Genomic DNA, 25,681 nt, shown 5'->3' on the forward strand with positions numbered 1-25,681 from the left:
AGAAGTGAATGATCATTTCATATTTAAAGTCTCATTTAAAATTTTCCTATTATTTGCCTACTATATAACAGGTCCTTAATAAATATTTGCTGAATAAATCAATGATATGTAGAAAATATGAGACTCCTAGAAGTCGTTCATATATTTGTTATAATGTAACATATTCAGGCATATACAGTATAACAAAATAAGTATTGAATCATCATTGCATACAAATTTGTACTGAAGGTCTACACTGCAAGATGTAGAATACTCAGTTGTGTGGATTTCATAGTTGAAAACGCAAACAGGAAACAATAGAGGGGGATGAAGAAATTTCTAGGTCCTGGATTATTGCTATTGATATTGAAGAGTTTCAAAGTTTATGCAATCTGTGCAAATTAAAGAATATTCAAAGTACAGTGTTAAAGCCTTCTAGGTTCGTGCACTCTTCAAGCACTTCCGTGGTTTTCATCCTAAGGAGCCCTTGGAATTGTGCCACTTCTGGACAACTGAAAACGGTTAGAATTTCTGTTACTTAGCCTATTCCATTGTCTCTCGAAGCCTCTATTCATATTATGAAAGGTATCACCAAAATGTCCATGAAACTGTACAGTTTCTTTCTTTTTTCTCTCTTTTTCTTTCTTTTTTTCTTCAGGATTCCCATCTGTCCTGTGAAGTTCTCTGTTACATCCTTGGGTAATCTGGGAACCAACCTCTTTTCTGCAACAAAGGCTAAGACTCAGTCGCTATTATTATGCAGAACTAGTCTGTAACTTAAGCCTCTTCTTGTGAATCCCCCAGGTATTTTCTCACCGTCATCACTGAGGTGACTTGTTCTGTGTCCAGTTCACTGATATTCCCCAGGCCCAGATGGTTTGATAGCCCGATATTTTAGAATTTTGCCCTTATTTATTTTCATCTGTCAAGTGTAGCCAGGATATTTTTGTCCCACTTCTTTTGCAGGGATCATGAGTGTTAAACTGTGACAATAACTGCTTAGTGTATAGAATACCTTAGAGAAGTAGTATTTTTAACAATTCTTGTTAATAATGTGATTTTTGGTGAATTGTAATGCTGGGAAAAAAGACTTCATAAATTGTATGTCCCTTTGTGTGTCTTCTATTAATTAGAAGGAATCATTAGACTTTACTAAATTTGAAAGCTTATGCTCTCAAACCAAAGGGCCTGAAGACTTAAGACTGATATGCCTGTGTTTATGGTATGGGTTATAGACTATTCTGGCAATATACATAAATAGCAGCTGATGCGGGGTCGGTGAGCCAAGCAGTCAAAAGAAGGATTTCTTGAACTCTCAAGGTCTGGCAGTAGCGCTCTTTTACTTAGAGAATAGTGTGGAATAGCATGCAGACAGGACCCATGGGCAATAAGAGCTGCTGCAAACATGGGTTGAGGGAAGGGCTAAATTTAAGGCATACGTATGTGAGTTATCTCTTTACAAGGAAAGAATATGTAAAAAAGTCATTAAAATGGTATCACTGCAGGTGGGGTCTGGTTATTAAGTGGTTCTAGAATTTTTAGATAAGGATCAAACTGGATTAAGTAACTGGCTGAAGCCACCACCTTAAATATTATTTTTAGCTAAAGACAAAGGAGGATGTTGGGGGTGGAGGGGGAGTCAATCATGGGAGATTGCCACACAAGTACAGTAAGCAAGATGCAGATTTAAGTCCTGGCCTTTGGCATTGATTAACAGTTTCTAGAGATAAGGTCATCCCCCCTTCTTCCTGGGACAGAGAGGGAGACAACTTTACAGATGGAGATTTCCTTTACAATGTAAATGTCTCTTAACAAAGGGTGAGTAAATTCTACTCCTCTTAAGCTTCTTCCCATCTGCAGTTTTTAACAGTAACCAGCCTAAGATAATCCTCATCAGCAGCTAGTGAATTTCATACTATGATTTCTTTCTCTCAAAATTAGGCCATAATTTCCTTCTCTCAAATTCAAAATTTCTCCATCGTCAACCTGAGGGCTTACTCAATTAAAACAAGAAGAAAAAGAGAAGATTCCAAAATCAATTCTGTCCCAGTATTCATCTACGTTAACATTAAGCTCGATTATTTATATTTAATTTTATGGAAGCTAGGATGTATTTATCATATAATTAAGTTATAGCTATATTATGGAACCATTATTAATTATTAAGTCCTAGTAACTATTAGCAACTCAGTGATAATAACATTTAATATAGATATATTTGTGAAGACATGTAAAAGTTTAAAAGTTTTAATTTAATATCATAAAATTGAAACATATTACCTTAAAGAAAACCTCACATTGTGAGAAAATGTAGTACTCTTGATAAGGTTTTGGATTTTGATATAACTGAGCAGCTGAGATCAATCCTGGCTCCTTTTTTTTTGCTTTGTCACTTTGAACATATCACTCATTTTCTCATATCTTTTCATCTGTAAATTAGATGTTGTAACAACATCCACATCCCAGCTTGTTGTCAGGAGTAAATCCAATATTATGAATGAGTACTTTAACCGTTTACTGTATACATAAAGTGCTCAAGAATTATTGGATATTATACATAATTTTATTATCAAGTTCCCTAGGTTCACTCTTTACTGTTAGTGTCATATGGAGTTCTGTCTTCCCGACGATTATAACTTAACACATTTTGTAGGACAAAGATGACAACTAGTGATCACTACTTTGTAGGCTCAATGTTTCTTATTGGCTCACCATGCCTGGGCATCTGCTTTCCTGGGTCAGGCATAATTGTCCTTTATATATTATCAGTAAGTAGATACACTAACTCGTAGCACAGGGAATAACATCCTAAATAAAATATTTGTGAAGTCACAATATATAGTCAAAAATTTTTGTTATTTCTGTTAGGACCTGGAAGCTAAAACAGTGAATGGTGTGCTTCAAAACTGGATATGGGTCCACTCTAATTTGCGTCGGTGTGAATCTGTTTATTCAGATCTTATTCTTCCCTTGTCTAACTCAACAGTACTGAGCTGTCCACTCCTTGATCAAGGCCTTTATTACTAATAAGCCAAAATGCTATGATTTCCTTTGCACCTGCACAAAGCACATTGAGTACTGATTCTTTATCGGTTGTCTTCTATGAGATTCTTTGTTCCCTCAAATTGCTTCACAAAATTCTGGCCGGTTGCCTTACTTTTTAAACACGCTTGAAAGAGCTTACCTCTTTTTCTAATTTGACTGATCTTTGGGCAACTGTGCTCTATCTGTAAATCACGTTCTCTTGGCTGTAATCACGTTTCCTTGTTCTCTGTACTGAGGCACCTGGAGAAGCGTTCATAATTCCTTTCAGCAAAACTGGTAAAGGTCTGAAGTGAAAAAAGGAGTCTTCCATCCCAGGGCACAATGGCATTTCATATGTAATCTGAATAAATCTCCATATACCTTTACTCCTAAATCAGCTTGATCGATCTGTTACTATTTAATCCCTTTACAACCTATATGGCACAGTTACTCATTTGTTAATCTAATCCCCCTGCATTAGGTTTGAAAACCAACTATCCCTCTGACTTCTCTGCTTTTGTTAATATTACCACAGCTGGTCTAGCACAGCAAGATTAAATATCTGAGACAGCTTTAGTATTTTTAACGACTTTGAACCAGTATCTTTTTATTTCACAGGCCTGATGAGGTTTTCTTTTTGATGTCCATATCTTAATTTCCATTTACACAGAATCACTTTAGCTCAGGCCCTGGCTATCTCCTGCCTTTACCTTCACAGTGTTTTAGCCTCCTAATTAATTGTCTTATTGACGATCTTTTTTGTATACTGGCATGAAATTATTTTTTCTAAAATGTGACTTAAATCATGGGTTTTAGCATCAGTTTTTAAACAGTATTAAAATGCTTGGATGTTCAATGTCTCAAGAAGCTCTGAAAATCATATTTTTCAGAAGCTAAGACTGAATATGCTGCCCATTGATGTATTTTGTTCTTTTATAATGTTTACTTTCCTGCTCCAAATAATTTTTCAATTAAATATTCCATTTTCCTTTAGTGTGTTCTATTTTCAACTTAAAAATAAGCCCTTTTTTTTGTATTATCAATATAAATGTGATGGATGTTCATGACACTTATTATTTGCCAAAATTTTGATTTATTAATAAGTGAATAAATTAATTAGGTAAAATGCTGAGTTTACTCCAACTAAATCTTTTGCCATTATTAACAAAAAAGGAGAAATTTTTTAAAGAGTATGTATATATTGGAGCAATTTGCATGAGAAAAGATTCAGTTTTATGTGCAGACTTAAACGCACAGCTAACATCCTTCAATAAATGCCGTGAGATGGGAAATATATTAACGGTAGAGCCGAAAGGAGAAATGCCATGTAAATATAAACAACAGATAAAAGAAAACTATGTTGCTTACAGATTGTAGTCCTATCATGTTTTGCTACACTCCTTCAAAAGTTATGTTTACTCTTGGTTAGTTTTTAAGAGCAAAAATATTCCAAAGGATTTGCATAATAACTTTTCTCCTTATGACTTCAAGATAGGTATTCTCAGAGATGAGAATAACTTGCATTCCACTGAAAGGTGTGCTGTTTGCCATTGTCAACTTGAGGTAAATATTTATAAGCATACTGCACCTTGGGGCTGTCAGGAAGTTTTTATTTCCCTAGCCTGTGCTTTTATAATAGAAAAAAAAAAAAACTGACTAAAGAAGCACTCACCTATCAGAAGACTACTAGATAGAAAAATTGGCTTTAACCCTTCTCCTTCTTTAAAGATTTATTTTGAAGCAAATAATGAATCCAAAGTCTCTGAGATAAAGCTAAAAAGCTAAGCAGATTCTATCAAAGACAAAAATATACCAAATGATTCTCACAACATCAGTAGGATGAGAGACCACTTTTTTTTTTGGTGAGGAAGACTGGCCCCAGACTAACCTCTGTTGCCAATCTTCCTCCTTTTGCTTGAGGAAGATTGTTTCTGAGCTAACATCACTGGCAATCTTCCTCTATTTTGTATATGCGACACTACCACATCATGGTTTGATGAATGCTGCGTAGGTCTGTGCCCAGGATCCAAACCCAAGAACCCCAGCCCCTCCAAGCACAGCATGTGAACTTAACCACTAGGCCACTGGGCCAGGCCCAGAGACGCCACTTTTTAAATTCCACTCACTGCCCAGGAAAAAAAAAAACAGATTAAAAAATACACTTATCTTCCCTCATCTAGGACAACACATTAGACACAAAGGTGCCCTCATTTCTAAGTTGCCCAAGAATGAAGGCCAAGTAACTCAAGGTGTCAAGGTGCCCACATTTTTATGTTAGATAAGCCTGAGAGCCAAAAATGCCAGGCACGTGTGTCTTGACAGAGGAGAGATGTTGTCAGTTTATACCTGTGAAGAGCTGTTTGACGAATGCACTAAACCAACGAATTCATCAGGAGTAAGAAGTGGGATGGAGAAGATTTGAAGTGATACACAAGAGAAGAGAGATCCATCCAGTTACGTTACTCCCAGCCACTTAGTCATTAAATTCTCCATTTGTCACAAAGTCCTAGTCAAGGTGGTGGCTGCCCCAATTTCTACAAAGATTAAATGAAGGGCGGTGGATAATGGAACAAGCTATGGATCGTTACTGTCTGCAGCGTGTCTAGATGCCTTGATTGAGAGTGATCACCTCATATCTTTACCAGCAATTCTAGAGCCTACCCTCCCTCAGGCTGCATTCTAGATGGTCTATGCTGCTTGCCTGGTTGGGTGACCTAGATCTTTATCCCCCAAATATCTTACACCTTATTTTCCCTATCTGTGTAAGGCCTGGGTTGTTGCTGTTGCTGTTCACAATTATCATTTGGCATGAAAACACCAAGAATTGTCCCAGTGAATCTTCTTCATTTTGGACATGTTACAACTTTCTTTTATTGTGAAGAAATCCTTCTAGAATGCCATTGAAATCAGGGTCACCTTTCCCATCGGTAGTAACTACTATATTTACCTGCTAGTTTACAGGCAGAAGGACACCAGAGTGACCAGGGAGTAGTTGTTTCTTCCAGTCTGGTGGAACCCTCACTATGTCCCCAATTGAAGTGTCATTTCCTCTAAAAGAACACCTCTGATATGGCCGCCAGTAAGGTTGTGGGGATGAGATGCATAAATTCTGCAAATGGGTCTCAGGGAGCGATAGCGAAAAGAGCTAATCCTACTTACAACTTTTGTTTCCTGAATCCAGCACTACATGTCAATGGTTGATTTAGTATATACACCACAATGTGGAGGACAACGTTCAAGGGCACAGGGTGGCACAGAGTGCCACCATAACACGAGGACAGCATATTTATGGCAAGCATCAACAATGTATTGCACTGCCCCTTCTGTGAATCAGGTTTGATATTTTCCTCCTAAGTGATCATAGACAATCTCCACATAATCCGTATGTATGACATGAAAGAGATGCATCTGTCAAATAGGGATATGTATCAAAGAATTGGTGCCAAACGTTCCTGTAATTTATTTGTGCTTTTTGGAACTGACTGTGTCCAATTCTGTTTTGCCATTTCCATCATACAGTGGATTACTGCTGCATCTGGATAACTTTATGATTCAGTTGGTTTTATGATAACCAGTTCATGATAGGGAGGTCTGATTGCAGAGTCACTTGGTGTCCATTGGCCCCTTGTGATTTCTTACCAAAGTCCTGCACTATGCCAGGGCCTTCAGTTTCAGGTTGAGACCTGTTCTGTGCACCAAAGGCATGGACTTGCTCTAATACTTTAGAGATCTACCAAAATTTCCCCTAATGAAGCTTCAAAGTCACACCACATAACACACCACCAGTCCAGCACAGATGCCTCTAACATCACTAGATCACAGAGAAGATTGTCTGTATCCTGGACCTGCTACAAAGCTCTTGCTTGCTCCGGGCCCTACAGAAATGATTAAATTTATATTTTGATTTAAATTTTGTTTCATAGCGTGACTGATGTAGTATTTTAAATAGTAGCACATTGATAGAAAGCAGATGTGATGGGGGCTAATACTTCTGCATCTTTGAGTCTTTGATGCTGTTGCTTATTATTCCAGTTCCTCTGGGGTGCCACACTGTTTCTGATTTTCTCTATTGGCTAGAGAGTGGAAATTTTCCACTTGGAAGTTCCCTTCATAATGACTTTTAGTCCACAAGTGAAGAAATCAATAAGAGGAAGTGGTTAGTTACTGAATGTATCTGCCCTAATTGTATCCTGGGGGTTGGAAATAACCACAGAATTGGTCCCCAAACACCCATCAGACACAGTGTGAGATGTATATGAATTAGAACTCCATTTTTGAACTAGCTTTCATAAGCCTTCCTCTAATTGGGGACAATAAAGTTTTCTAGATTTCCTCTTATTAATGTCTGTTCAGACATCATATCTAATAGTCCTCAAATTGTCTAGATATTTCCTTCTGCCTAATGTACATTAACCTGGTATGGCTGCAGATGATTTTAGAGAAGGATCAGAGGAATGTTTCTAGTATACACATGCAATAGGATTGCCTGGTCCTTCTCAAGGTGTTGCAGTGTCTGCTCCTCTACTTTCTGTGCCAGTGGCTGACATCAGGTTTTATCTAAAAGCTCTTGATTTTTTATTATATACTAATAAAAATATTTTCCACAAGTCAAACAACGTGCTGTCATTGTCCATTTGTTAGTGGAAAGTAACTAAGACATCGAGAAATCCTCAATCCACTGCAGCCATCAATGGACTTTTTGAAATCAAGTATAGACCCTTTTAAAATATTTTTGAACATATAATATTTATAGCAGATTTTATTTTTTTGATTGGCCATGGCTTCTCTTAGTATATGTTGTAGGCACCTATAGAGCCTTTCTTGAACAAGAAAATAAATATCATGATACGGCATTGAAAATAAACCATTGAATTTTCCTGCTTTTAACTCTCTACCTATTGGCCAATATTTTGAATCTACTATAGATAGTCACGTGAATTTGACTATTTACCCCATGTTAACCATGATTTTACCTGTAAAGCAAATTGAATATTAAATTGACCAATTTTCTTTTAGTCCAATTACCTAATTAAGTTTATTTCCTATTATTTTAAGATTTGTCCTCATTTTGAAAGTCCATGCATCAAAAAGCTAATAGTTTGTATAGTCTACACCTTGATTTCTCTGGATGTTATTAGGCTAAGTGAAAGAACATCAGGACCATTTGTTTATGGACACATTTGCCAGAAGTGGATTATGCCTTTAGTAAGTGCAAGGATTATAAACATCCTGTACTTTTTTTTAATGAGACTTCATAAATCTTGTTTTAGAATTATCCACATTCAAACATTTTGAAACTGATTTCAAATTTCATGTCTCCAAAAGCATGCACTCAGTTACATAATACACTTTACTTCAAATTAGTCATAAAGAAAAGCAAATACTCTAGTTTCCTCTTTATATACCAGGTCATGTGTCCTAGTCACACAAAGTGAATAATTATAATTGTGTTGAAGAGCGCACCTCTGTTTTCTTCTACTAAATATGATAAATTGCCTCTGACACTGAAAATAATACTATGACATGTTCTTGTTGTAGGCCATATATAACTATTTCTCTGTATATCCTTTGGTGAGCAGTGGTGAGGTTTCAAAATGAATCCATCAATAAAAATGATTCCAAATGGGTAATTTATAATTAAATTGCTAAAAATGCACTTGTCTGCATTGTTAAATATTTATGGTAAATGTGACATGAAAGTTGAAACTGGTCATCTGTATCAGCTGTCAGCAGTTTGTAACTGCACTCAGCTAGTGAAGTTTCACTCTACCTAGCAATGGAATTTATTGCAGAAAGATATAGCAATAAGGTGGGTGACTCATTTGAGAGAAATGACAGCCAAGATAGGCAGACAACAGGCAGGAGCTGTAGTTTCTGCCTTCATAATTAGGTCTCTTTCTGACTTTTTTCTCTAGTCAAATAAATTTTAATAATCATGTATTTTAAGAGGAACCGAGATTTCCATGCAGTCTCCTTTTCCAATCAATTTGTGTATCTAAAAAGTTTTACATGAGAGCTAGGAGTTTTTGTGGGAGATAGGTAAGATTTTTATTGAACATGATCACCCTGGCTCTTAACAAATTCCCAAATATAAAATCAAAGCCTAAGGAAAGGGGGGGGGGGCAATTATAAACTGCCAATTGAATTCCTGAGAAAGGTCCACACGGCTTAGTAGAAAAGAGTCTATTCGACTCATACAATTTTCAGCTTTTTAGGTGTAACATTGGCTTGTGCAAAGAAGACTTGCATTTTGTGAAGTGTTAAAGAAATTTAATATATGTTGAATAAAACTTTTGACTTCATCAACATCTATGGTATGGGGTAAATAAAGGATTTTATTTAAAAACGCACAAACATGGGCTGGCCCGGTGGTGCATGGGTTAAGTGCGAACTTAACTACGTTCCATATTCGCACATTCTGCTTCTTGGCTGTCCAGGGTTCACCATTTCAGATCCCAGGTGCGGACATGGCACCGCTTGGCAAAAGCCATGCTGTGGTAGGTGTCCCACGTATAAAATAGAGGAAGATGGGCATGGATGTTAGCTCAGGTCCAGGCTTCCTCAGCAAAAAGTGGAAGATTGGCAATAGTTAGCTCAGGGCTGATCTTCTTCTTCAAAAAAAAAAAAAAAAAGCCACAAAATAAACTACAATCTAGGTTTAACTAGAGGGTTCTGAATTAACACAAATATATTAGCATGGATTGGGTCCAATGTTTAAGGCAGGCATTAGCCTCCACCAAAACTTCACTGTCAATTTCTCTTCATTCTCAGCAAGAATAACCGCTTCTTTCCTCAAAGGACTTAAGACTCTCCTGGAAAGGATAACTCTCTTCTCTGCTAGAATGAACTTGGATAGACAATGTTATCTTTTCTTCCTGGTGCAAAATTTCAAAATCCAGCACATTCAGTGTAGGAACTACGTAAACTAAACATAGGACACATCATATAATTCACCTTCACAGTCAATTATAATATTCTGTTTAGATAGAAAAATGTCTTGAAAATGAGTCAATAAGTTTCTCATTGTTTTAGTATAAATTCAGCTTAAACCATATTATAATTGGATTTCAATGAACTTTTTTTCCTGAAAATTTTAAGCCATATTCAAAACTAATAGAAGCTAAGAAAAGTTTTAGGCTTATTAAAATCAATGACAAAGACTAGTGAAGTTTTGCATTTTCCATTATTTGGAAAACATTTCATAGGAAACAAATGTGCATATTAGAAAGGTTAGTGCATCAAGTGGCATTATGGATGGGCATTGTTTATGGAATATTCATGCTAGTGAAAATGAATATCTCACCATCTGTCTAACTGACGTCATTCTGAGACAAAAGGAACAAAATTGACTCAAGGAAAACATGGTTTATTATAATGCAAACTGCATTTTGTAATCCTGTGTATGTCAATAGATATTAAATATTTCTTTACTTTTCTTCAGAAGTCTTTGCTTAACATGTTAAATAAACACTATTTTAGACTTAAAGATACTTAATAATTAGAAACTTGAGTTGATGACTGCATTTTTTTCCCTAAAGATTAATCTGATTCTTTTATTTAAAACTTAACATTGAAACAGCAATTAGTAAGTTATCCACAACTTTTTAATTATTGTGTAAAATTGTAATTATTATTTAATTTAGATAATATTAAAAAAGTATGACTTCTTTTAATATCATTGATGAAAACATTTGACTACTAAATATTGAAATGTCAATATGATCTAATATAGAGAAAAGAAGATTAATATAAATTTGAAATTTAGCACAGGGACTGTTTGTGTATTATTCAGATATCATAAAGGACAGTATATCAATTATTCAATCCATCTAAAGACTTAGATAGTGGACAATATCCAAGTATACAGTCAAGTGGAAATTATATTCTTTTGAAAAATCGACTCGAATTACATATGAAGCACAGCTGATTATTTACAAAAATCATTTGGTGTCATTTACCTGATTATTTGCGACTCATTTGTGCAATGTAACTGAGGAGACTCAGATGCGATAAGCTAGTGGCTTAAAAGCAGTTTATAAAAAATGTTACCAGCACTTTTTTAACTTAATTGCACCTAAATTTGGCCACCTAATACTTTGTTTATCTGGCAGACATATTTAAATGATGACGACGTCGTCATCTTCCCCATGGCAACACATGCTCTTGCTACAAGTACAGGGTATATTTAGGGGTAAGATGTAGTGATTTGCTTTATGCTATTCCAGGTATGTAGTCTAATGTGTCCCTTTGGGGCATGCAGAAAACTATTTTATGACGCATATATGCACATTTGTATACATGCGCATCTATATACAGATATCAATGTACGTTAAAGCAGTTGTAATTTGTACACTGATCATTTGAAGTTTAATAAACGACGGAAGCAGATTAAACAGTTTTGATGCATATTCAAGTAATTTAGCCAATTTTCAGCTTTACATGTCTAAGATGTGTTTCTTATTCTTTGAGAATTTAAAATATATGTTCTTATTTGTTTTTAATAAATGTCTTACAATCTTGCTCAAATTTGCCTATATGCTGAACTGATTTGAAGGTACTTATCTCTTTTACCTTTCTCTATAGACATAATATTTTTTAACTGAGATAACGTGGCAACTCAGAATAAATTCTAATGAAGGTTGTTCTCAAATCTAAATTTTCTATTGCAATGTGCAAATGTCAGCCCAAATATTTTTAAGGTCTGACTCTTTGCCTCCAGTAAGAGTAACTTTCTTTGAGAAATATTTTTTAAAGAAAAGAAAAAATCATTTAAAACATCTCTTTGGGTTATATTTGTTTCTTTTCTTTTAAATGTTCAAAATCACAAGTTTCTAAATGCTTTCCATCCAGGTACACAACATGCTTTTAGCAAATTCATGACTGGAGCCCTATACAAAGATTATTTTGTAAGTTGAGATATTTCAAGGAAAAAATGACACTGTTGAATACTTTGGTTAACTATTTCCAATTGATTTCAAACAAAATATAAACAAAATCTAGATGTCATATTTATGTAAAACTTCAATGCCATTTGACAAGAACAGTAAAGATTCTGAGGTTTTACTCTACTTGCAAGCTAGTAAGTTAGTATGTCACAGTTTCATAGGTGATGGAAGAAGATACAAGACTCCTGGCTCAGAGAAGAGGAAGGGTTATTACTCACAGCAAGAGCAGCAGTCAGAGCATCATCAGTCTGCTGATCTTCTCCAAAAACCGATTCCCAAGACACACCACAAGGAGAGCCGAGGATAGCCATTTGCAATGGGTTACATTACAGGAGATGAACCTTGAGCTTATGGAAACTGAATCTTTTCTAATGGGCAGTATCCAAGCCTCCTTTTTACTTAGAGGAAGACAGTATCTCTATCTTCAAGGCTGTTTGCCATAAAAGCATCCTTGAATAGAATGTCTGAAACAGATGGTAGTCAATGCCTCCTTTGGAAAATGCAAGAGACTAATGAAGAATTGTCTTACAATTACTTTTTACTAATTTAAAGTTAATTTGCAATGTAGTTCTTCAAAGGCTCAACCATTTCTGAAATCTACAATTTCCAAGGCAAGGAAGAACACACAGACAGCTGAAGTACCTTTTAATATTCAACATTAACTTTATAAAATGTTTTATGGTTCATGTACTTTCTTACCTTTAAATAATGTATAAAGTTAATTTCCTCTTCTTCTTCTTCTTTTTTCATGAGGAAGATTGGCCCTGAGCTAACATCTGTTCCTGATCTTCCTCTTTTTTTTTCCCCCAGAGCCCCAGGGCATAGTTGTATATCCTAGTTGTAGGTCATTCTAGTTCTTCTATGTGGAATGCCACCACAATATGGCTTGATGGGCAGTGCATAGGACCACACCCGGGATCCAAACCAGTGAACCTGGGACGGTGAAGCAGAGTGTGTGACCTTAACCACTTGGCCATGGAGCCAGTCCCCAGGTAATTTCTAATTCTTTTAAATTGGTAAAATATTGTACCCTGTTTGAACACAATTTTGAATATATACTAAAACAAATTCCAAGTATATATTTATCCCATATATGCCTTTAGTAAGAATATTGTTTTTATAAACATAGAAAAACAATGTGGTCCCCTAAAATTCATATTTGCTTTTTCAACCCCAAGCAAATAATTGCATTTTCTGTGATATACTTTTAACTGTATTTACAATAGCATGCATAATATTATGAGACATTTTGTTTATAATAAAAGGAACTTTCAAAAGCTTTACTTTGACTCCATAAATTAAGTGAAAAATAATTAAATCCTCACTAGGAAACAAATTCTGATTTTCTATTTGAATAATTTGTTGGCATTGGTGTAAAGCTGATATAATTTAACTGTTTGAAATGTTCGTCTGGTAATGCAGCTGGCACATTAATATCTATTATTTTCTTTTATACCTTCACACACACACACACACACACACACACACACACACACAAAATAAAAATAAAACGTGTAATTGCAAATTGCAAATAAATGAAATAATTTGATTTACATGAAAAATCATGCTTCACCAAAGAGCAGGTTTCTTCAAGTTTGTGTGTTAAATTCTTGTGTGCTGCACAGTCTTTTTAATATAAGCAATAAATTTTGAAGTAAATATTGAAGCAACTTCAACAGATATCTGGTTTTCATGTAGTCTGTGCCATTCTGATATCTCTATGATGTAAGTTACGTGGCATCAACTTGGAGAAATAAAAATTTGGATGGCAATTTTTCATTAAACATGCTATCCTCTTTTATTTCTTCTTTATATTGCTGTGCTGCCAAAAATATTTTACTACAAAATAAAAATCACTACTATAAAAATAAATATAGATTAACATCAATAAATTATTACATCACTATATATCAAGAACATTGAGACTGGTTTCTGTATACTCTGTGGTTGAACTGCTCACCTTCTATTTCCCACACATATTTTATATGTGGCAAATCTATACTTATCTTTTTTGCCCAATAACCATTTACTGTGGTCTGATAACCTCATGCAGCTCATTGTTTTCAGCATGGGCCATGGGACGACTAGCTGGACATCAAGTGATGCGTTGAGGCAGCCACGTTTAAACCCACTCCCACTAACATCATAGCCCAGAATGTGTTAGCCTTCCTTAACTGATCTGATCTAAGAAGAGTTCTCTAATAGTAAGCAACCTGAAGGCTGTCCTTAAAGGGGAGGTTCACAAAGCCACCTGGTATATATTAATGCAACTACTAATAATAACGTTTCATTCAAAACGGAAAAATTTTGGACAAAGTTTAAGCTGAACAAAGCACCAGTACAATATGCATAAAAAGGGACTATCTTCAATAAAAGAGGCTATGTGTTCACCTTATTATTGGCTTATAATTGACAGTAGCCACAGACAATTTACTTCATGTTGGTAGTTATACATATGGTCATTAAATGATTTTCACTTTCATTACCCTTAATTTCTATCATTACTGTCTTTATGCGTGCATTTCCCTTTGTGTATTTCATCATTTTTATTATCATGCAATATATTTCTTATGCTTCCCAAATTCCAAACATCTATGAATCACCATCATTATCATTTAACTCTTAGTGCTTTGCTCACTCACCAGGCTTAGAGAAATCTTACTCTAAATGAACTAGAATTTCCCATTGAAGTCAAAAAAGCAAGTTCAAGAGTCATCAGAAAGACTAGGGTATAAAGCAATGTGATTTGGGTGAGAGAAGAACTGATGATTTCGAGGAGGTATATTACAGCAAGCAGTGACTAAGACATCAGGAAGTTCTCTGTTTTCTGCACAATATCCATATCTAATCAAAGTCTAATTTGCTTTCATCAAACTTATTAAATGTCTTACAAGAGATATTTCAGATCAAGAGATAGATTTGCATTTAGATTTCAGTTCTAACATTAATTAACTTGTGACCTACACATATTAGTTTATTTATTTATAAAAACAAATTACTTATGCCTACTACATAAAATTGCTTAGAGATTAAATGAGATAAAGACAGTCAGTCATGTAATTTACTACCTGGTTCTTATTAAACTTTAAATGTTTATAAACAGTTATAATTCTTAATTACCATTTTTGATTAACTTATGTACACTGCACTCTTTCTAGATTATGGGAATACGAAGACACACTATTCCTCTCTCTTCTTTTCTTCACTGCTCCTATCACTGATGTAATTCAGTCCTTCACCACATTTTGCCTAGAGTTTTGCTACAACCTCCAGTTTGATTTTTCTGCCTTGCTCTCTCACCAAGTCAGACTTCATTCTCCTGGCAATTACCTTTCAATTATACAGGTAGTATTTTTTAACTCATATCATCAATAGTTTATAATGATTCTTTAGTACTTTTAGAAGCAAAGGAAACATTGAAAAATTATCTTCAAGGCTCTGCGTGACTTTATAAGCCACTTTCACAATCAGTTATTTATCCCTTCTTTGATTTAAGGTTAGTGAGCTCTCTGTACATGCTGGATTGGATTTTACAAACTAAGCACAGAGACATGATTTGGTTACAGTCTCTACTCCAGAAAAATTAATAAGAAAGTCCACTTAGTGAGTTGTATAATGGATTAATGGTGTTGAGGCTGTGGGGACATCAGGAAGGACAGGTTCACTCTGTGTAAAGTAGAGAAGATGGCATTTAGTGTTATCCTTGAGCAAAGGATTATATTTGCCAGAAGAAACAATATGTGTGTAGACTGAGAAGAACTAAAACTTATGTCTATTCAAAGACAGTGAGATGCCAAATAGCAGGAGATCAGGTTACAAAAATTGGTTGGAGATAGATGGCAGGTGCTTTTGATAATTTTCTTATATAACATAGACACAAAAGAAAACTGTGGGGTCGGCCCTGGTGGCTTAGTGGTTAAGTTTGGCATGCTCTGCTTTGATGGCCTGGCTTCATTTCCTGGGCATGGACCCAGACCACTCATCTGTCAGTGTCTATGCAGTGATGGTGGCTCACATACAAAACAGAGGAAGATTACTAACAGATGTTAGCTTGGGGCGAATCTTCCTCAGTAAAGAAAAAACAAAAAGAAGAAGAAGAATGTGAACAAAGAGACCAATATATTAGACTTAATGATGAGTATAAGAAAGTTATCATAATGCTAAAGAAAGAGTGAAAAATAAGCAACATATAAGTGACTGCGTATTTCAAGTAAATATTCTAAACTGCTAGCTGTAGCAATCAAGGACAGCTGAATTTCTAAATCCGTGAAAAGAACATCTCATTAGAAAAGTCAGAGGGATGTTTTCAAGTGATTATTTTTTTAATGCGTCAGTGAAAAGAATAAGACTTTGCAACCAAGATCTCAAATATGTATAGTTCATGTAACACCAGATGGATTTAGACCCAAATTTTGAAGGAATGATTGAAAGGATAAACAACATTTTAATATGTTTATGTTTTACATCTTAAAATTGAAGCAAAATCATGTATGAAGTTATGTTTAAATGACACTCAAATATAACAAGCAAGATTGTCAATTAATCTCATGGCTGGATATTGCAGACAAGTTGCAAACATCCAAATTATTAACTTTGTACTTTTCTTTTTTTGGAAGATTAGCCCTGAGCTAACTACTGCCAATCGTCCTCTTTTTTGCTGAAGAAGCCTGGCCCTGAGCTAACATCCATGCCCATCTTCCTCTACTTTGTATGTGGGATGCCTACCAAAGCATGGCGTGCCAAGCGGTGCCATGTCCGCACCCGGGATTGGAACCCGCGAACCCAGGTCCTCGGAGAAGCGGAACGTGCGAACTTAACCGCTGCACCACTGGGCAAGACCCTGTACTTTTTTTTTTTTTTTTTAATTATAGCACTTTTAATCATCTAAAACCAAAATGACAGCATAGAATCTTTCTGCACTGTTCTTCCACTTAGTCATATATTGGTCTTGCTTAAAATCAAAATTAGCAGTCCTGTACAAGTTTCTGAGTTTGGAAGGATACATATTGTTCTGAGAATCTAACAAAAGTAAATTTTTCATTTTGTATCCTCACTACATACTAGACATTTCTGCATAAATCCACAGGACTTTCACGTAGAATACCCATTCATGAGTAACGTCAACTTTCTTGGAGTACTACCATAGTTGTCTTTGGGTTTAGAGAATGAATAGTAAGAATACTATGTTTAGAGATTTTTAGAGGTTTAGTTATTTTCCACACATGAGTAGACTGAAGAAAAAATTCTGTTTTTAATTACCAATCAATACACAACTTGGTCCTGTGTTAATTAAGCAACCTAATCAGTTATCTGGATATTTTTCCTATATTTGCTCAGGAATAAATGTAATATAATTCATGGAAAGTATCAAACCATAAGCAGCCATCCACCATTCACTGACTAAGGACCCACTTTAAGGATTATCCTGTCTTCTCCTCCTGAGTCTTTTTGGCACTGTGCCATCCATAAGCACTTTAGCAAGAAAATGAATGAGGAAAGATAAGGGAGCTGCAATTCAAATTATTTGGCAGTAATTTAGCCCCAAATTAAAAGATAAAATTTAGAGATTATGTATGCACTTTATCTATATATACCATTCCTGTTTAATGGAGCGTTGTCTCAAAGTCCTGTGATTGATTGTATTTTGATTACGTACATTCTATCCCCTAACTCTAAAAATAATTTCATTTTACAGTCTGTTGGTGGATTGCAGAATCTATAGGTTCTGCAACTTAAAGACACACAACTGTTTTTTCTACTTTGGTCTAGTGTTGGCCATTAGGTTTCCACTCACTAGAGCAGTGGTTCTCAACTGGGGGCAATTCTGCCTCCCCCAACCCTACCCAGGGGACATCCTGCAATGTCTGGAAACACCTGAGACATTTTTGGTTGTCATCACCTGGGGAGGGGGGCTACTGGCCTTCTGTGAGTTGAAGTTAGGGATGATGTCAAACATCCTATGAAACATAGGACAGCTCACCACAGCAGTGGATTATGAGACCAGAGTGTCCCTAATGCCAAGGGTGACAAACTTTGAAGGAGAGTTCAACAGAGCTACTAAGGCAATGATTTTTCCTCCTCTCGTCTGCTTCTTGACTGACACTCAATAACTTAAGAATTTGGCAGATTCTATCTTCAAAACCTCTTGTAGCATGTTATATAATGAAAAACTTGTTGGATATTATTAAGCCTGCAGTTAATTGGTCATATGGGAGTGGCTAACTGGCTACACGCCCAAATAATACTAACATTGCATCTAGAACACTGGATTAACATATGATTTGCCTTACTAACACAATATATATAGGAAAATATTCACTATTATGATTTCCTGAAATGAGCTCTGTTTCTCTATCTCTAGAACTTGTATCTCATCATTTAAAAGTATATAATCTTATTGTTATTTTCAAATGCTTTTTTTCTAAAATTTTATACCCACAAATGAAATTTATAACTTGCAGTTGTGCCTCTTGTTTGGGAAAAAAATAAATCTAGGTATGTGATACATCCCATGGAGATTTTGTGAAGTAATTTTCTTTTTTTTCCTGTATGTTTTTTCTTTTCTTTTTTAATTGTCTATTGATGAAATATCGGAGGCAATTAAAAAAGCTTTCACTTTCAAGAAGGAGCAGTTGAACATTTGCATTCTAGAAGCCTGGGATCAGAAAAGCTTTGGTATCAGCAAGTTAGTAAACTCAATAGTTTAGATGCAGCCAAAGGCTGTGCATAGGTGGATATCTGTTATAAACTGCTGACGTGTTGAAAAATAAATACATTCCTTCCTGAAATGCTTGCAAGACTTCAGGGCATGCTGCTGAAAGTTGGAAGCAGCTATTCAATTGCCAACTACCTTCCATGCTAGAAAGTACCACACACTTTCCCAAACTTGAAACAAGTTTTTCTTTAGCGTTTAGTTTTAAGATTTCAGTTTTTTATTTCTCAAAAAAATTGCCCACGTGCTTATTGGTCTCAGACATAAAAATAGAATATAATCACGATGAGATGACTCAGATGATACCCATGTTTGGTTTCTATGTTCTAAATGCTGAAAGACAGTCTATAGAAAAGTTACATTTGAGGCATTTTTAGAGAAACCATTGTGTTCTATAGCAGAATTCAAATAGCAAATCTACACCTTTTTTATTTTTATTTATGTTTTTGCTGAAGAAGATTCACCCTGTGCTAACATCAGTTACCATTCTTTCTCTTTTGCTCACCTTGAGCTAACATCTATTGTCAGTCTTCCTCTTTTTGTATGTGAGCTGCTGCCACAGCATGGCTGCTGATGGACAAGTGGCCAGGAACCAAACCCAGGCCATGAAAGCAGAGTGCACCAAACGTAAGCACTAGGCCACTGGGGCTGGCCCCAAATCTATATCTTTTTGTTTTTTCCTTTTATTTTATCTCCAAGATTATTTCTACAATTGCTAAATATATTGAAAAGTGTGCACACATGCCACAGTTTTTAAATTTAATATCAGACAATTCTAATAAACATGGAAAAGACTTTCTTCCAAAGGTTTTATGGAAGCAGTCCATCCCTCAGATTTGTCTCTCGAGAAGAGGCTACAACATTTAAGAAAACTATCTGGTTTGTGTATAGGGGCAGTGAGCTGCAAAGTCCTCATCTCTTGACTTTTTAGCATAATAAATGACCTGGATTTAGTTTTAAGAAAATATAAATAGGTGAAAATACATGAAATTAAGCAGCATTAGTCTTTTTTTGGTATGTTTTTTGTCTTTTCTTTTCTTTTTTTGATGAGGAAGATTGTTCCTGAGCTAGCATCTGTGCCAATCTTCCTCTATTTTTTGTATGTGGAATGCCATCACCACATGCCTTGATGAGCAGTGTGTACGTCCTCACTTGGGATCCAAACCAGCAAAACTGGAGCTGCTGAAATGGAGCATGACAACTTAACCACTACACACCCGGTTGGCCCCAGCAGCATCAGTCTTAAATCTCATCCAATAAATGGTCATAAATGCAACAAAAACAGTTGAACTAATTATTTTTGAGTAAGTCCAATTTATTACCATACCACAGTGTTGTGGGCTAGAATGCATTACCTATTATCAACACCTTCTGAAGAACAGTTATGTTTATATGTCAATCTCAAGTATTCCAGCCACTTGGGGATCTCTGTTCTGTAATGGGGTAAAATAAGACTTCTGACTCTGCCCAAAACTAGATTAATTCTGGACCATTCAGCAAATATTATCCTAACCCGACCCTTTTATTAATTCGTATTCTTTGGTATCTGGATATCTGGAATAACGTTGCTAGAATAGCAATTATTTATATGGCAATAACTGGAAAGGTATAAACACCATTGCACATTAATAAATTTTCATTCTTCTTTATAAATTAATGTCTCATCAAAAAATCAACAAAAGTTTCAGAAATCAATTGGATTTCTGAAAATATGCTGTCATTCTCACCATTTGGATGGTCTTTTCCTATAACTTACTTGAGGATGCGATCAATAGATGCTAGTGTGTTTTCCTTGTGAGAAATTTGTATAGTCGAAGGTTTTAAGACACCTTTATTGTGAGCACGTGTGTACGTATGTGTGAGTGCATGCAAAATATCTAAGTGACTCACTGGTTAAGGTAACTGACCACTTCAAAACAGGAGAAACTAGTCCTTAATTATATCAGCCTTCAAACTTTGTTAATGTTTCTATACTTTGTTGGGTAGGTAACGGCCATAATAACCAGGAACAGAGAGATTTGGAGAATGGCTCTGCATCTTCAGAAAGAAAGTGTTCTAAACAATAATTATAGGGAAAACCAGTGACACTCAGGAGAACAAACTGTATTACAAGGCTAAATTTATTGACAAGAATAATTGGACATTTGTCATTATCAACCATCCGAGAAGCCCGACTTCTGGGACATTTGTATGGAGAATGAGTTCAGTCTTGATTTTTTTCATTTTAAATCCTTAAAGGTTTGATGCTTGAGGAGGAGAGAATGTGAAAGCCACCAAATTGTCTGTCAACTTGAACAGAGTGACAGATATTCTTAGCCCATTCCACTTGCTGTAACAGAATACCATAGACTAGGTGACTTATGAACAATTGAAATTTATTTCTCACAGTACTCAAGATTGGGAAGTCCAAGATCAAGGCACCAGCAGATTCAGTGTCTGGTGAGAGCCCATTTCCTGATTCATAGACTGTTATTCTCACATGGAGGAAGCAGCAAAGGAACTTATAAGGCACTAATTCCATTCACTGGGGCTCCACGTCATGACCTAATCACCCCCCATAGGCCTCACTTTCAAATACCATCACTTTGGGAATTAGGTTTCAACATATGAATTTTGAAGGGCACAATCTTTCAGTCTAAAGCAACAGAAAATAAAGTTGTCTTATTCAAGATCTTCTAATCTTCGTTATCTGCAATGCTTACTCCAATTTCCTTCAGCATGACCAACATAAATAATTTTAGTGTGCTTTGTTTTCACTTTATCAGTCATAAACTTTGATTTTGTCTGTATTAATTTAGTACTCATTCTCTCTATAAAAGTCAATTCAATATTATGCAAAAATATGTACTGAGAAATAAAAAGTTACAGAAATGAAGACAATAATGAGTTATATTGTTACTTAGTAGTTTATTTATAAAGTATGATTTAGCTGTTTTATATTACAATACTATATGATTTACTTATAGTTGTCATATCATTTTTCATGAAGGATCAGTTTAATGTAATTTCACTATCATTTATTATTGATATAAAAGTTCTCATTTTTTTGAAAGACAATTTAGATAAGAATTCTGAACTTTCTTATTATAAGCCAAAATACATAAAAATATTGATTTTCTTTACTAAGAAAATAACAATTTAAATGGTAAGATATGAAATGTTCTGTCTAGTTTAGTAATGGCAAAATAAATCATAGTTGAATGATTATTGCCTATTAGATGATACCATACAGAGAAAAACTTACATAACTCACAAAAACATGAGTGTTTCAGAATCTATGTTCTTAAAATTGTATATATATTTATCCACGGCTTTCTCAATGGAATAATTCCCTATGAGGAAGAACTTTTGCCCACAAAAGTTAATTATTTCATATTTTTACTTAAACAAAAGGAAAAAAAGTTTTCTAAATAGAGTAATTCCTAGAAATCATTAAGTATTATTAATTTGTAAGTTCTGATGTTCTTAAAGTTTGAAGACTATGGCAGAAGATAATCCAGAAAAATATGGAAACTAAGTCTTTGCAATATAAGCTAAAATTGCCAGTTTTTAAGATGCTGAGGCAATGTTGCATAGTTCACAATTATCATTCTCATCACCTATATCAATGCTGAAAGCAGGATATAAATTCAATATAGCCTTCTTTATTACTTACTTTATAACACTCATGTTATTTGACTTTGTTTCAAAACAATTAAGTTGGAGTATGTGATACTCCTTAGACAATGAGTTAAAAATGGTCCCCCAGACATTTACACCTTGATGGTGTTCAGGACATACCACTCCAAAATATGACACTTTGGCATATTGAATACCTTAAGCTGAAAAAAATTGAGAGAAAGTCAAGGAAGGACTCTCTGACCTTCTTCCACTCTTCTTCCCTTAAGTAAGTCATAAGACCCTCTTGTGAGAGATGCTCTCAGATGCAGAGGAAAGGAACATCCTTGTCTCCAAGATGGATGGATACTGAGAAGAATCTGAATGAACAGACCTCTCTAAGCTTCCCCCAGTTTATCACGCTTAGTTCATACTCCCTTTGCCCTATCATATTTTTCCATACTTTCCACACTTCATCAAACCTACCATAAAATCATGCAGGTTTAACCACTTCTTTGGGTTCTCATTTCCTTATGAAGATACTGTGTCATGTGAAACTTATATTAAATAAATGTCTATGCTTTTCTTTTGTTAAAGTGTCTTTTGGTACAGGCTCTCCAGCCAAGAACTTCAAAGTATAGAAAAAAAAGACATTTTTCCTTCCCTAAAATTTCAAGGAGCAGTCAAATTCAGAAAATTAGGAATGCACAAATGATGGAAAAATATTTGATTTTTTTCCTTCATCAAAATGAATATTAAAACAAAAGAGCAATTTGTGTTTATCCCCACCTTTATTTAAATCTAGATAAGTGACAGAGAAAGCCTCATTCGCCCTTCAGATCCCTGGAACGCTAATATTCTTATGAGAAATTAAATGACTTATCCTACATGCTGGTTACATGAACAAGTTGAGGGCATCTCAAAAGCCCTTCTCTCACATCTATGGAATACTTCAGGCACTGGGAGAGTGTGTCTTAACTCTTCTCACTTGGAGAATACTCATTGCCTGAGTGTGGAGGAAAGGAGAGCCTTCCACAGCCACAGCACCACCCTGTATGAATATCTGTGTACCTCCACTAGCCTATTAAATTCATACATGTTTATATTTGAGGATCTTGACAATTGTAGATGTCTGATACCTAAAATTGTGAGAATGGGGTGGGTTTGTTTTCTTTGCAAATTAATTCATGGATTGTCTAGAGATAAGAACAATATTTCAAATATATTTCTGTAGTCAAATGCAATGCAGAGTAATTAGTTTGAGATGAAAATTAGTTTGAGATGAAAATTACTAACAGATACTCTGAAAAAACAGGTTTGTGGATTCACTGGATCCACTTCCAGTTGTAGTATTGTAAATGTATAACATAATACCAGAGTCACGTGAAAATCCTGCGTTTAAAAATACAAATATCTCATTCAGTTATAGATTATCAATCTCCATACTGTACCATTATTACAAACAGTTTAATTACTATAACTCATCACTGCCTTATGTGTATACTTGTACCAGTTATAAAACTACTTTTAACAAATCCTTGCAATATTTTACTCAGGATACCTGGGTAGTCAGTTTCGAATTTAAAAATGTGATAAATTTTTTTGCCCTCTGCAAAATAAAATTTTTAAAAAGACATAAATTGATAAGCATTTAATCATTATGCTATTGCATTTTCTATATTTAAATTTCTGTCTGATTTTTAATCAACAGTGTGTTGAAACACATCAGCTTTTAGTTTCTTCCTATAATTTGTAAAGAAAGACCTGAGATGCTTTTGCTGGTTTTACCTTTTCTTTCCTTAAGAATTAGGAATTCTAATGGATCTGCTTCCAAGGAAGTTGATATACAGAAGTTAATGATTCCACTAATAAAGTAAAAGACAGAGGAGAGTAGAATACTTCTCCACAATTGCTTTGTTGTTACTCTTGTTGTTTTGGTTTATTTTTCCCCTCCCTGCACTGACCTACCTCTACTACCAAGTTTTGCATAATGTCTCAGCAAATATTAGGACTATATGAACGTGTATGACACACAAATGCCCATGGGTGTGTGAATCTCTATATGCAGATTGCCAAGAAGCCCTCAGGAATGTAATTTACTATATAGTATGCAATCTTTACAGAGAGACAGGCCTAGGTCTGAGCCCTGGCTGTCCTATAGGCCTGGGAGAGTCTTCTTAAATTTTCCAGACTCTCCTTTGATTAACTACTCTGTAAATGAGAGTAATAATCTCTGGTAATGGTAGACCCATTAAATGATAAAAGAAAGCGAAAGTCCTTAGCACAGTGCCTCAGGCACACAATAAACTTGAATAACCTCCCTTAACACTTGGGTTTCAGATTGCTGGTTCCTTTGAAAACATTTCCAGATTTAGGATTCTCTTGGATATTCTTTTAGATTTAATCATTGTACCAGCTCTTTTCATTTATTTGTTTTTCTTGATTTCTCCTAGGTTATGCAATATAACAGTGATTTAGAATTCTCACATCTGGGCATACATTGATGCTTCTTTGACAATCACTAATGGTTAAGGATTGCTTTGAATCGAGAGTCACCTTTCACAATAGTTGATGTATTTTCATTTATTACTAAAAATGTTTAAATTAGAATTAAGTTTCTTGTCTACTATGAAATGTTCTGCTGTAATATTATAATTTTGTGTGTCTTGTGGAACATTAGAAACAACAAAATTTTACTTATATTGTTTGTGAATTTTGTAATAGCAAAACAACTTTTGACTCCAATTAGCCAAAAGATTTCCTCAATTTATTTCTTATTTGTTCATTTAACTACCATAAAACATGAAATAATCACATATAGTTAGCATTATCAGTCTGATCATTTTACACTAATCTGTGTTGACGAAAATAATTCATAACCAATCTATAAATGAAAATTTGGATGAGTTTATTTTGTGCTAAAATGTGAGGACCATGGCCCGGGGCCTTTCTTCCCTAAGGAAGAAAGGGCACCAAAGAAGTGAGGTATACAGAGTGGTTATATACCCCCAAGCAGGATGTTTCACATATGATTGAAATGTCCCTCCCACAGTAGTCACAAGATTGCCCTGAAGGCACAGCACTTGATGGACACAGCAGGTAGTGGGTCTGCTATCATGGAGGGCTGGAGGGCATAGCAGGAGGCAAGTCTATTGTCTAGAGCTGGGTGGTCACATGTGAGTGCAATCAGTTCCTAGCCTAAGGAAAGATGCTTAATCCTTAAGGAAATGCCAACGTTGGGAGGGAGAGGGAAGTTGCACCTTTATCTCAAGGCCCTTTGTTCTTGCCATAGGGAGTGTCTAAAGCAGATATACAATGCGTGCTCAAAGGCCACGGTCAGGCCCTTTTGGGAAAACAAGGTCAGGCCGAATTAGGTTTACACCAAATGGCTTCCCCATATACTCCAATATATCACATTGCTTGC

This window comes from Equus asinus, chromosome 11 (genome assembly GCF_041296235.1).
Source record: "Equus asinus isolate D_3611 breed Donkey chromosome 11, EquAss-T2T_v2, whole genome shotgun sequence".
NCBI classification, from domain to species: domain Eukaryota; kingdom Metazoa; phylum Chordata; class Mammalia; order Perissodactyla; family Equidae; genus Equus; species Equus asinus.